General features: G+C 36.3%; 1 protein-coding gene across 3 annotated transcripts in view; it reads right to left on the reverse strand.

Moving 5' to 3' along the window:
- The window catches only part of NAALADL2 (N-acetylated alpha-linked acidic dipeptidase like 2), a 1,648,032-nt gene that overhangs the window by 1,421,826 nt on the left and 214,054 nt on the right, over positions 1 to 12,152 (reverse strand). The window contains exon 3 of one of the 3 annotated variants that reach the window (XM_069559749.1): positions 11,043 to 11,159. The exons of the other annotated variants lie outside the window; for them this stretch is intronic. The gene's annotated coding sequence lies outside the window, so the exon portion shown is untranslated. The remainder of the gene's footprint in view (positions 1 to 11,042; positions 11,160 to 12,152) is intronic. 3 annotated transcript variants of the gene reach the window in all.

Below are 12,152 nucleotides of genomic sequence, written 5' to 3' on the forward strand. Positions count from 1 at the left end.
AATTTCTACCTTTTATTTTCTATTGCATTTCTATTTCTAGCGTATATTTCCCAATCACACAACATTGTTGTGGTTCTCAAACCTGAACTTATTTGAAAAATATAGAGTCTGAGGCCACATAGGGATTATAGAATCAGAATTTTTGAAGAGTCCTACTCAAGAATTTTCTTTTTACCTCCCCAGTAATCCTGATCATAAACCTCACTGGGAACCTCTTTACTTTTGTGTGTGGTCTTAGCTGACTGTTGACAGAAACTGATTTTTCAGAACTATGGAGATACCATAATCTCTTTCATTAAGAAATAAACACATTTAGGAATTGGAAATGTTTCTAAGATTGTGCCCAGAGTAACATAACATGAAAGGATTCACTGTCTTCTATCCACTATCTAGGGTCTTGTGGTTAGCAAGAAGAAATAATATATTCATTCTACACCTAAGGCCTTTAAAAGAACACAGCATGATTCCAGAAACTCTAATAATCTCCATTGATCCATAACATTTGATGGCAATATCATTATGAATCCATCCTAAACTGTAATTCTCTTTAATATATGCATGAATTATATATTCCAGTCACAGCATAAAAAGTTGAAACTCACTTAGGCTGATATTGGAAAATATACTTATTTAACAGATAATGTCCTTACCAGAAAAATATGTTTAAGTTGATCCAAGATCTTCCAATATATTTATTTTAAAAATGTAGAAAAACAAGTTAACTTCAAAATTTCTAAGGTACATAAATATCTTTATAAGGGGAAAATTTTACCAATTGCATGGGCATAGACTCTGAAGCTTCTTCTCTGAACCCATTGTCACATAAACAGCAAATACATTTTCTTCATATACAACTCTGAGCAAGCCATTCTTATAATCAAAACAACATGAACAAAAGTTTCAATTTTTCTGGCCTTTCGCCTGTTAATACAAAGCTCAAACTCCACTGAGCTAGCATTAAGGTCACTTAGTCTGCTATTAAGGCCGCTAGTCTATGACCACAAATATTTTAGGGACTGTATTAGCCACACTGTTTCAGTTGTTTTTCACCAGAGTCAAATTACAAGACACAAGAGACTGAAATGGGCTCTCAGTGCTGTCACACCCAACTCTGTTACCCATGGACTATAACCCTCCAAGCTCCTCTATCCGTGGAGTTCTCAAGACAAGAATATTGGAGTGGGTTTCCGTTTCCTTCTCCAGGGGATCTTCCTGACCCAGGGCTTGGACCGGCATCTCGTCCATTGGCAGGCAGATTCTTTACCACTGCACCACCTGGGAAACCCTTGAAATGAGTTCTATTCTTCAGGTATTCCTTCCTTTGTGTGGTACTCAGTTAAATCTAGATTACCCCTGTACCCTTCCTACGTGCTGCCCAAAACTGGAGCTCTTTATCAGTATGAACTTGGCCCTGGAGCTGGAGCTGCTCTCTTTTCAATCAAGCAATGACCAAGGGCTTCTTGCTTTATAATCCAGCTGCTATGAGTGTGGCAGGGTGTGAGAGAAGGCATTTCCATCCTTCCACTAGTTTCTTAATGGCAAAGAAAGTGGTCCCATCAGGAGGTCCAGTTCCAACTCTTATCTCAGGTCTCCTGTCATCTCTTTTAGAAATGTAACCTGCAAACATAATCTTTCATGCAAGCATAAAAATGTAAACCAAGAAGTATTTTCAACAGAGAATTTATGGATGCCATTTGTTCCATTATCTTTTTGCAGACGTGCAGTAAGTCTGAGAAATACAAGTATCTCAGTCAATCTTGCTTACAAACAACAGATACAATATAAAAATTCTAGCTGTATCCCATAGAGGACAGAAAAATCATTATATACAGGATCCACTTGGGGGATATTACAGAGGTCTCCTATTGTAGCAATTAACCTTCCCCAAAGCAGTTCATACTGCATTTCTTGAGGTGCAGTCATTGTGGGCTCATATGTTTCTTCTTAAACAGACTTACACCTTCCCAACTGCATGCTTACATTCACTCAAGCTTATTAAGATCATTTTAAGTGGATCTCTTTGGTTAAAACTAGAACAAATTTGAAACAGAACAAAATAGAACTGTACCGTGAACTAATATGATGGTAACCATCAATTTAATACATTTCCATAAACAGAGCTAAATGGAAGTCTCTACTGTCTGTCACAGAATAAAAGAAATATAGCATCTTTCCAACCCTGGTCCTGTCTTCTTTCCATGTATTCTTATTATGTATTCATTTGCTTTAACTGCTGTCAGATTCAAGTTCTACAATCATTATGCCTTCTGTGACTTCACTGTTGAAGCTAAATAGCAACTTGATATTATAAGCTTTAGATATGAAGCACTTGAAGTTGCTTTTTTATTTTGATTATGCATGATCCTTAATAGTATCTCCAAAGGCAGTCCATAGCAAGGAAACAGAATCACTATACAACAAATTTCTAATATCCCAGAGTCAACATTGTGGTCATTTTCTCTTTTCCTTCAAATTATGTCAGTTTCCGTGATTATCTTAATTACTTATTTGCTTATTTGTATACTGTTCTTCTTTAACAATATCTGCACAGCTGTCCCTTTGACACTGGAATATAATCTCTAGGAAAGAGATCGTTTTCAGTCCACAGAAAATTTACTCTGTGGACTGAAAACAGTGTCTGGCATTACAAGAATCACTGCAGAAATGAGGAATGAGTGAGCAGTATCATTAACTCTTTCTCTCCTGAAAACTATATTTTCAAGACAATGAAATGATAGATATATTCCAGAGTCACATAGTAGACATGTCTTTTTTTTTAATTGAAACCAGCTGATTGCTTTTCTCAAGCAATCTGAAAATAGTTCTTAACCTAGGGAATAGGAGGATGAAACACAAGGAGTTTGCAGTACACATGACAGTGATCCAGACTTTGAGAGTCCAGATGATGAGCTTCATGTGGTATACATCAGCATGCATTTTTGAATAGCTCCTCCTCAGGTGATTTTTTAGAATTCAAACCCAGAGTCCCAGTTCTCAACAGCTGAAAGTCTTTCTCTATATACTGAATTACTACAGATCTTTAGTGCAAGCAATCCCAAGACCCTCCTATGCCTCAGAGACATAAACAAAGTCCAATATATACAAACCCAGAGGCCTGGCCCTGGCATCAGGAAAACTAAACGTAAGGGATATGCTGAGATACCCTAGCTAGATGGCCTCTTTCTAGGCTCTTGAAAGCATCTTGGTTTTGAATGGAGTCCTGGCACCCCTACTGGGTTGGTTTGGCCAGCTGGTCCCCATTACCAAGTCTAACTGAGGAGGGGAAATGAGAAGCCCAGCCTTCAAGTCTCCTCTGGGTTGGTGTACTGATCAGGCCATATAAAAATAATCTGGGAGCATTGCTTACTAAGAGATATCACAGATAGCGGTGATAAGCTCTTCAGACACATTCTACCAGACTACACAGCCTTTGAGGCTTGGAGATACTATGAATTCCTCCTCTGAAGCAATGCTAAAGAGGAACTAATTCACCCTTTTCTGCTGAGTACAATGCAGGGCACATTTGCCTACATGAGAGGCAGATAAGAGGCAGGGACTAAGAATGGGGTCTGAAAGCCAAGATTTCAGTATCATTCAGGCGATACTGATGGAGACCCTTGATTGACATGTGTCCAGGGCCTTGACATTTTGACATTTCTAGACTAAATCAGACTGTATACCAATCTCTTCCTGCACTGACACAATTTTAAAGTTACAAGTAACAAGCCAACCTTGAGAACAGGCTACAAAAGGACAGTCTGAGAGGTATGGAGGGATGTTAAGTACATATACTTCAGGACTTCTGAAAACCACTTACCTAACATAAGCTCAAGATGGAAATGAAATAATGTGAATTTTAACTAGCCGTAAGAATTGTCAAAATTCCAAAGTCAATTGAAGAACTTTTGGAAATAGGTACAGGACTCTTTATCAGAAGGCAAACAAGAAAAGGCAAAAAGAACAATCTGAAGCCAGTAATGTGAAAGTGAAAAAAAGTGAAATGTTAGTCTCTCATTCACAGCCTACTCTTTGCGACCCCATGGACTGTAGCCCACCAGGCTCCTCTGTCCATAGGATTCTCCATATAAGAATACTAAAGTGGCTTGCCATTTCCTTCTCCAGGGGATCTTCCTGACCCAGGGATCAAACCAGGGTCTCCCACCTTGTTGGCCGATTCTTTGCTGTCTGAAATACCATGGAAGCTGAAGCCAGTTAAAAAAAAATACACAAAAATTGCCAAATATCTAAATAGTACAGGAAGACATGACTGTATTACAGCAGAGGGCAAAAACAGATGTTTCATAGTTACACTAATTCCAAAATCTCCAAAAGAAGCAAAATGTACAAAGGAGGAAAAATCATGTTTAATGAAGCAAAAGTACTAAAATATATTTTTATCAAACACGAATAAATTAACCTTCCCCTTCCTAAATGTTTATTAGGAAAATCATTCATGTGGAACAAATTCTTTCACTAACATTTCTGAATATTGTGTTAATATGCAAAACATATTTTTATAGTTACCTTTAACAAGTCTGTAATTGGATATTCTCACATAGTCTCCTTAATTGTTTATGCTGATACTGTTAACAAAGTATTAACAGCTTTTTTAAAAGACTGATCTTCCTTCTGTAATCTCTCCTAGTGCCATAGTCATAATTTGGTTCATGTCATTTTCTGTGTAGAAATGCCCTTTACCTTCTTCCTTCCTCAGACCCTTGTGGCTCAGCTGGTAAAGAATCCACCTGCAATGCAGGAGACCTGGGTTCGATCCCTGGGTTGGGAAGATCCCCTGGAGAAGGGAAAGGCTACCCACTTCAGCATTCTGGAGAATTCCACGGACTGTATAGTCAAGGGGGTTGCAAAGAGTCAGACATGAGTACCTTCCAATTCACTTCACTTCCTGCCTCAGATTAGACACATCACTCTTTTTAGCCTTCCTTGACAACCCCACTCACAGTTAGGGTCCCTTAGCCCATAGCTTCTCATATGTACTTCTATTATATTAACAATGAAGCACTATAGTATAAAATTGTTCTTTACTAAATTCTTTCTTCACATTAAAAAAAAAAACTTTCTTATTATTTTTATCTCCAGGGCCTATCAAAGTTCTTGACATATATCAACTGGACATTCATAATTATCTACTGAATGAAGGACATGCAGAAAGGTCCTAAAATCTTTCTGTTGTGATTAAAATCATGAGAGTCCCTGGGACTGCAAGGAGATCCAACTGGTCCAGTCTGAAGGCGATCAGCCCTGGGATTTCTTTGGAGGGAATGATGCTGAAGCTGAAACTCCAATACTTTGGCCACCTCATGTGAAGAGTTGACTCATTGGAAAAGAGTCTGATGCTAGAAGGGATTGGGGGCAGGAAGAGAAGGGGACAACAGAGGATGAGATGGCTGGATGGCATCACTGACTCGATGGACGTGAGTCTGAGTGAAGTCCGGGAGTTGGTGATGGACAGGGAGGCCTGGTGTCCTGCAATTCATGGGGTCGCAAAGAGTCGGACACAAATGAATGACTGAACTGAACTGAACTGAATAAGCTTACATTGTATATTTTAATAAGCAAAACCAGAGCAAATATTTTTATTTAGATTCTATGTTCATGGCAATAAAAGGCAGCCTGTTGGAAGGTATGAAATTCAATTATCACATTGTTACTGTGATACCATTTGAAAACACAACTTAGTACATTAATATACACTTTACTGATACTTATTTCTTTATCTTAAAGAAATATGAGTACTTTGAACATTTAATAAATTTACAAAAACTACCCATTTTGATTGTTTCTGATGTACTACTTGTAAGAGAATCACTAAGATGAAACATTTATGTGTTCAAAAGATTACAAACATTTGGAAATGTGTATACAATATTTTGCAATAAGGCCATATATGATCTGAAAAAATAAAAATAGCATTGGCAAAGGAAATCAAACAACACTCAGCTTTATTATTAAATCCTGAAATAAGCATACATATACAATACATACATATGCGCATGCACATATTTCTATAAATCAAAACTGAGATCAAAGTGAGTATATAGTTTTGTATTTTTAACATACCATTATATTTTGAATACTTCCTCTGTCATAAACTAACCTCATGAGGGCTTCCCAGGTGGCACTAATGGCAGGGAATCTGCCTGCCAATGCAAGAGGTGCAGGAGACTTGGGTTCAATTCTTGGATGGGGAACATCCTCTGGAGGAGGAAATGGCAACCCACTCCAGTGTTCTTGCCTGGAAAATTTCATGGACAGTAGAGCCTTGCAGGCTACAGACCATGGGGTCACAAAGAGCTGGATATGACTAAGTACACACATGAACTAATCTCATAAAATATTAAAATTGTTTAAGTTCCATATGTGGATATGGGGCTTCCCTGGAAGTGCAGTTAGTAAAGAATCTGCCTGCAATGCAGGAGACCCTGGTTCAATTCCTGGGTTAGGAAGATCCACTGGAGAAGGGATAGGCTACCCATTCCAGTAGTCTTGAGCTTCCCTGGTGGCTCAGCTGGTACAGAATCCACTTGCAATGCAGGAGACCCAGTTCAATTTCTGGGTTGGGAAGATGCCCTGGAGAAGGGAAAGGCTACCCACTCCAGTATTTTGGCCTGGAGAATTCCATGGACTGTATAGTCCATGGGGTTGCAGAGTCAGACATGACTGAGCGACTTTCACATTTCATGTGGATATGATGTAAATTATTTAATTATTTTCTATCCTTGGAAATACAGTCCATGGGGAGTTGGTGATAGACAGGGAAGCCTGGTGTGCTGCAGTCCATCTACCGTCAAAGAGTCCAGCATGACTGAACTGAACTGATCCTTGGAAATGGGCTCTCCAGGTGGCTCAGTGGTAAAGTATCCACCTACCAAGGCAGGAGACACAGATTTGATCCCTGGGTTGGGAAGATATCCTGGAGGAGGAAATTACAGCCTACTCCAGTATTCTTGTCTGGAAAATCCCATGGACAGAGGAGCCTAATGGGCTACTGTCTATAGTCTCAAAGAGTTGGACACAATGGAATGTGAGCATCCATGGGAACTCTTTACAAATATATTCTTCAATGAACATTATGCATCAATTTTGTGTCCCTTTCTGATTATTTAGGCTGAGAAATTGGTTTTCTCGCTGTTTTCTTAACATTTGGGTATTTTTTACAGCTATTTTTTTTACATAAAAATAAAATTACTTCAACATGAAAAAAATAACATTTGCAATTCAATATTGTGCTGGTTGTTTTTTAGTTATGGCATTTATATTATAGACAGTAAAAGGAATGATTTTAAATCACAGAAATTTATGGCAACAGAATTCTGAGATATTATTTAGATCATTTTGTCTTTGAATATCCATTCTTTCAGATCTCATCTGAGAATGTTATCACCAGCTAAATCTTCCTAAAGAGATGGTAAATAACCTACTTAGTTTAAATAAACCCAATTAATGGCTAATAGCATAAAATAAGCAGATAGTGCTAAAAAAAAATTCGAATAACTATCAGCGAGGCATTTTCAAAGTTACAGAAAAGAAGCAAATGTCGTCTTGCATTTAAAAGTTGCAATTCAGGTAATTTTTAATTATTCTGAAGTTAAGAGTGATATAGGATTACTGCAATCCAGTCTCTACATGATGTCAATGATTTTACACCTGGTCTTCAAAATGTATTGCCATGAAATAAAACATGCAGTGGACTTAGAATGCCATTATAGACAAAAGAATTAATATAGAAAATTTCAAATGTTTACATGTTCAAAAGATCAATGATTCCTAGGACATGAGTGTGAAAAAACAATTTGCAATAAGGTCATATTCTTGTCAATATTGTTTAAAATATCAAAGTAGTAAAAGCAGAGGAAATACAATATAGTTTAATTTTATAAAATTCTGATAATTAAAAATTTGAAAGTGATTAAACTCCCAAGTAAATATAGAAATATTGTGTGATCCTATAACAATTTGAAATACTAGTGGTAAAGTATCCATCTGCCAATGCAGGGTTGCAAAGATCTCATGGAAGAGGAAATGGCAACCCACTCCAGTATTCTAGCCTGGAGAATCCCATGGACAGAGAAGCCTGGTGGGTTACAGTCCAGAGGGTCGCAAAGAATTGGACACAACTGAGCACACACACACATTATAAACACTGTCAAATATATGTTCACATTGTATCAAGAAAAATGGTAAAAATGATTTTAATAAGGAGTAAAAAGTAGAAAAAGTAAGACTCAATCACCTATTAAAAATATATTTCCATAATAAGGAAATTAAATGTAAAAATCACAACTAATTTCATTTTCTATTTATTGGTCCAACTTGGCTTACTTTATAGACCAAAGTAATAAGCACCTTGAAGAAGAGGAATTTTGCAGTTACAATTGAGAAACCATCGTAACTACCATCCAAAAGCAAGTAAATTATGAATAACATTATGAATAAGAATATTTGAAACTAGAACTAGTCCTATACATAATGGACTTTTCATACATCAAAGTATTATTATTCAACTGAATTAGAAGTTGTATTTTAAAATATTGGCATGCAGGCCCAAACACCATCAACCAGTACTATTACTATGCATAATAATATGGAACTCTACAAATCTGCTCTCTTATATTTACCAGATAGTATTTTAAAACTAGACAGAATATTGACACACAAGATTTGTGCAGGTGGAGGCTAATATAAAGCCTTCAGTAGAACATGATCTTTGAGGATCATAAACTACTTATGGTTTGTAAAATTCAAAGGGAGAGAGGAAACAGGAGAAAACACTAATATTATCTGGGTGCCTTCTATGATACATATAGAAATAGCAGCATCTATTACCAAAAATCAACAGCTAAACATCTATATATTATGCAACTTGTGAAAGAAGTGTTAGTTGCTCAGTCATGTCCAACTCTTTGGAGACTCCATGGACTTAGCCCACTAGGCTTCTCTGTCTATGGAATTTCCTAGGCAAGAATACTGGAATGAGTTGCCATCTCCTTCTCCAGGGGATCTTCCTAACCCAAGGATCAAACCTGGGTTTTCTGCATTACAGGCAGATTCTTTATCATCTAAACTACCAGGGTAGCCATTATGTAACTTAAGATCTTTAAATCACCTATAAGTAGTAAATATTTATTTGTTGACACCAAAATGTAAGTTCCGGATCATTACACCCATCATTTAACTTAATCCTTGTAGTTACTCAATTAAATTAGTGTACCTACTTGTACTTTCCAATTTTCTGGGATTCAGGGAAACTGAGTCCCAGAACACTGGGCAATTTATCTAGAATCATACTAGCAAGTAACAGAGTTAAACATAGATCATTCTAGTGCCAGGTCTCTGCTTTTATCAAGCATCCCACTGCCTACCATATGGAAAAGTATGCACTTGGCAAGACTCTTTATTTAATGATAAATGATGACCAGAGTCTCAAAGGAAACACTTTTCTCGTGTGTATAGCATGAGGATTCAGTAGCCAATCACTTCAAATCAAACCTCCAAATCTAGTCTTTCACTGAGGAAACCCTGGCTTCTGAGGGAAAGACAGCCAATCCCAAAGTAATTTGCCTCTATAAGGAAGTAGTCTATTACCTTGCCCTAAATAATGCAGCATTCAGTTATTACTTCCTGCCAGAGTGACAGTTTAAGCACAAGGCATTAAAAAACTGTTTTCTCCTGTTCTAGCTATCTGTTATTTATTGCTTCATACACCACTTGTCTGAAAGTGATGGATAAATATTTGAAGGGAAAGATGCATCATTCTGGATGCTCCATGAGATTCAAGATGGATAAAAGTCAATGTTTCAGGCTCATCTACTTCTAGCTTTCTTTCTATAATGAGGTAAAAACAAGCTTTAAGTGTTTTTAAAGACTTTTCCAATTTAAAAAAGAAAGAAAGAAACAGAAAAACAGCTTTATCAGTTTCTGTATCAAGTTCTAAAGGATAGTTTCTATTCCAATGTGTTAAAGATTATTTTTTTCAACTTTGGGAAAAATAAATGTACCTGAAACAATTAAATTGTTTTCTGACTACAGTATTTTGAGATTATGACTCATTCTTTGGATTATGTTTTCACATAACAAAAATAAAAGTAACCAAATACTGGCACAACCCACATAGTCACAGGCTACTTCTGTGATGAGAGTGAAACTCACAGCTGCACATAAAAGATCTTTAATTATGGCTGATTTGCATTGTTGAATGGCAGAAATCAATACAACATTATAAAGCAATTTTCCTCCAATTAAAAAAAATTTTTAACCTCCTAAAACCAAGATTAATATATTTATAATAATAATACTTGCAAATACTCTTAAACACTGCTGTATTTTAACTAGCAACTGTGCTAAGATTTTTTAAACCTAATTTATCACACTTAATGTGATAGTTCTTCTCCCTGAGAACTAGAGGCTCTCCCTGCCTCCTTAAGTATTTGTTTAAAACTACCTCAGTGAAGCGTTCCCTTCTCACCTTCCTTAAAACTGCAACATCTCCTTTCTTCATACTGACTATTGTCTTTTCTTCATTTTACTTTTTCCCATAGAATTTATCACTATCAGATATCGTATATATTCTACAAATGTATTTGTTTATTGCCTATCTTTCCCAATGTAACTGTAATCACCAAGAGGGCAAATTATTGTGATTATTTATGATTTATTTATACTATTTTCTTCAGGGTTGTATCCCAAAGCCTATGACAGTAGCCCATCATTGATACTAAAAATATTAATTTAATAAAAGTGCTTAAGCTTTACAAACAACCATCTGGTACATTATTAATCCATTTTGTAAAAAAAAAAAAGGCACAAAACTAAAAGACATACAAAAGTGACTTACTAAACTTATAAAGCAAATACTTACTGAATCAGGTTTATGGACTCTCAAGTTGAAACCTCTCTAATTCTCTATACTACTTCTAGAAAACACAATCATCCTAATCAAAGTTTGCCTATTTGTTCTACAGATTTATAGATCTTTGAATAAACAGGTTTAGAAATGATAGCAAATGACTACACCCTTTAAATACCCTTCATGACTGGTCCTCTTGAGAAGGTCATCCATGTAGATGAGCAGGGAGCTTTGGAAGGCACACAAATGGGGTGTGAGGGAGAGCAGGGATCAGCTCAGACCATCTGTATCAGCCCTGGAAATCAATGTGTTGACAGATGTCACTGCCTGTTTTCCCTCATAACCACTAACGTGAATGTCACGAAACATTTGCTGAAATAAGAAAATGAAGTATGCACAAAATTTAAGCTTATGTAGGGACGTTATTAGAAAAGAGAAAACAGTGAAAAACTACACATGTTGAAATCTTTATATACCATATGATACATGTTTAATATACACATTCATTCTGCAATATATATTTGTCTTGTTTATTTTATTTCTCAACTTTCTGTAGCCCATTTTGAAAATAAAATCAAGTAATTCAGTTTCCCATTAGATACACCACATATATGCACTTGTATTCTATCTTTTCAAGCTTTTAAACCACAATCAGAGACACAGCAAAGATTAGTCAGCATTTGAGGAACATGATGAGGAGAATATATTTTGCTATTGCCATAACAGAGAGAGATGGTTAAATTAGGAAAGGAACTACTTCAAAGAAAGTATCATAGACATAAAGAATGGTTGAAATAATCGATATTCACCCAGCTGCTCAAACATTTCCTACTGACCATTTTCTTCTCTTCACTCCCTTGGACTAGGAGCGACAGGTATGTTAGGGATTGTAAGGTTGGAATTTTAAAGTTTAGCAGAGCTGAGCACCTCTTGAGAAAGTTTTTCTGAACCATTGTTTACTCTTTTGTCTATAAACACTACTAATATAGTAAAGAATATGTAACCTAAAGAAAACGGAAACTGACCCATAAATGATGTTAAGCATATGTGAGGGATGAATCTATGGGAAATGAGAATAGTTACTCCCTAGACATTATTAGTCACTCAAAAGTATGTCATGTCATAATGAGCTCCTCCAAGTGGTGAGTGTAAAGAAGAGCCAAAAATAAACCCACCTCTTCAGAAAGTGAAAGAAAGTAAACATGAATCAATTCCTTACCCAGGGAAACTGAAAATTATGTAACTGGACCCAAAAAGTTCTATTAGGAAGACTCATTTAGCTTTATGA

This window comes from Ovis canadensis, chromosome 1 (genome assembly GCF_042477335.2).
Source record: "Ovis canadensis isolate MfBH-ARS-UI-01 breed Bighorn chromosome 1, ARS-UI_OviCan_v2, whole genome shotgun sequence".
NCBI lineage: Eukaryota > Metazoa > Chordata > Mammalia > Artiodactyla > Bovidae > Ovis > Ovis canadensis.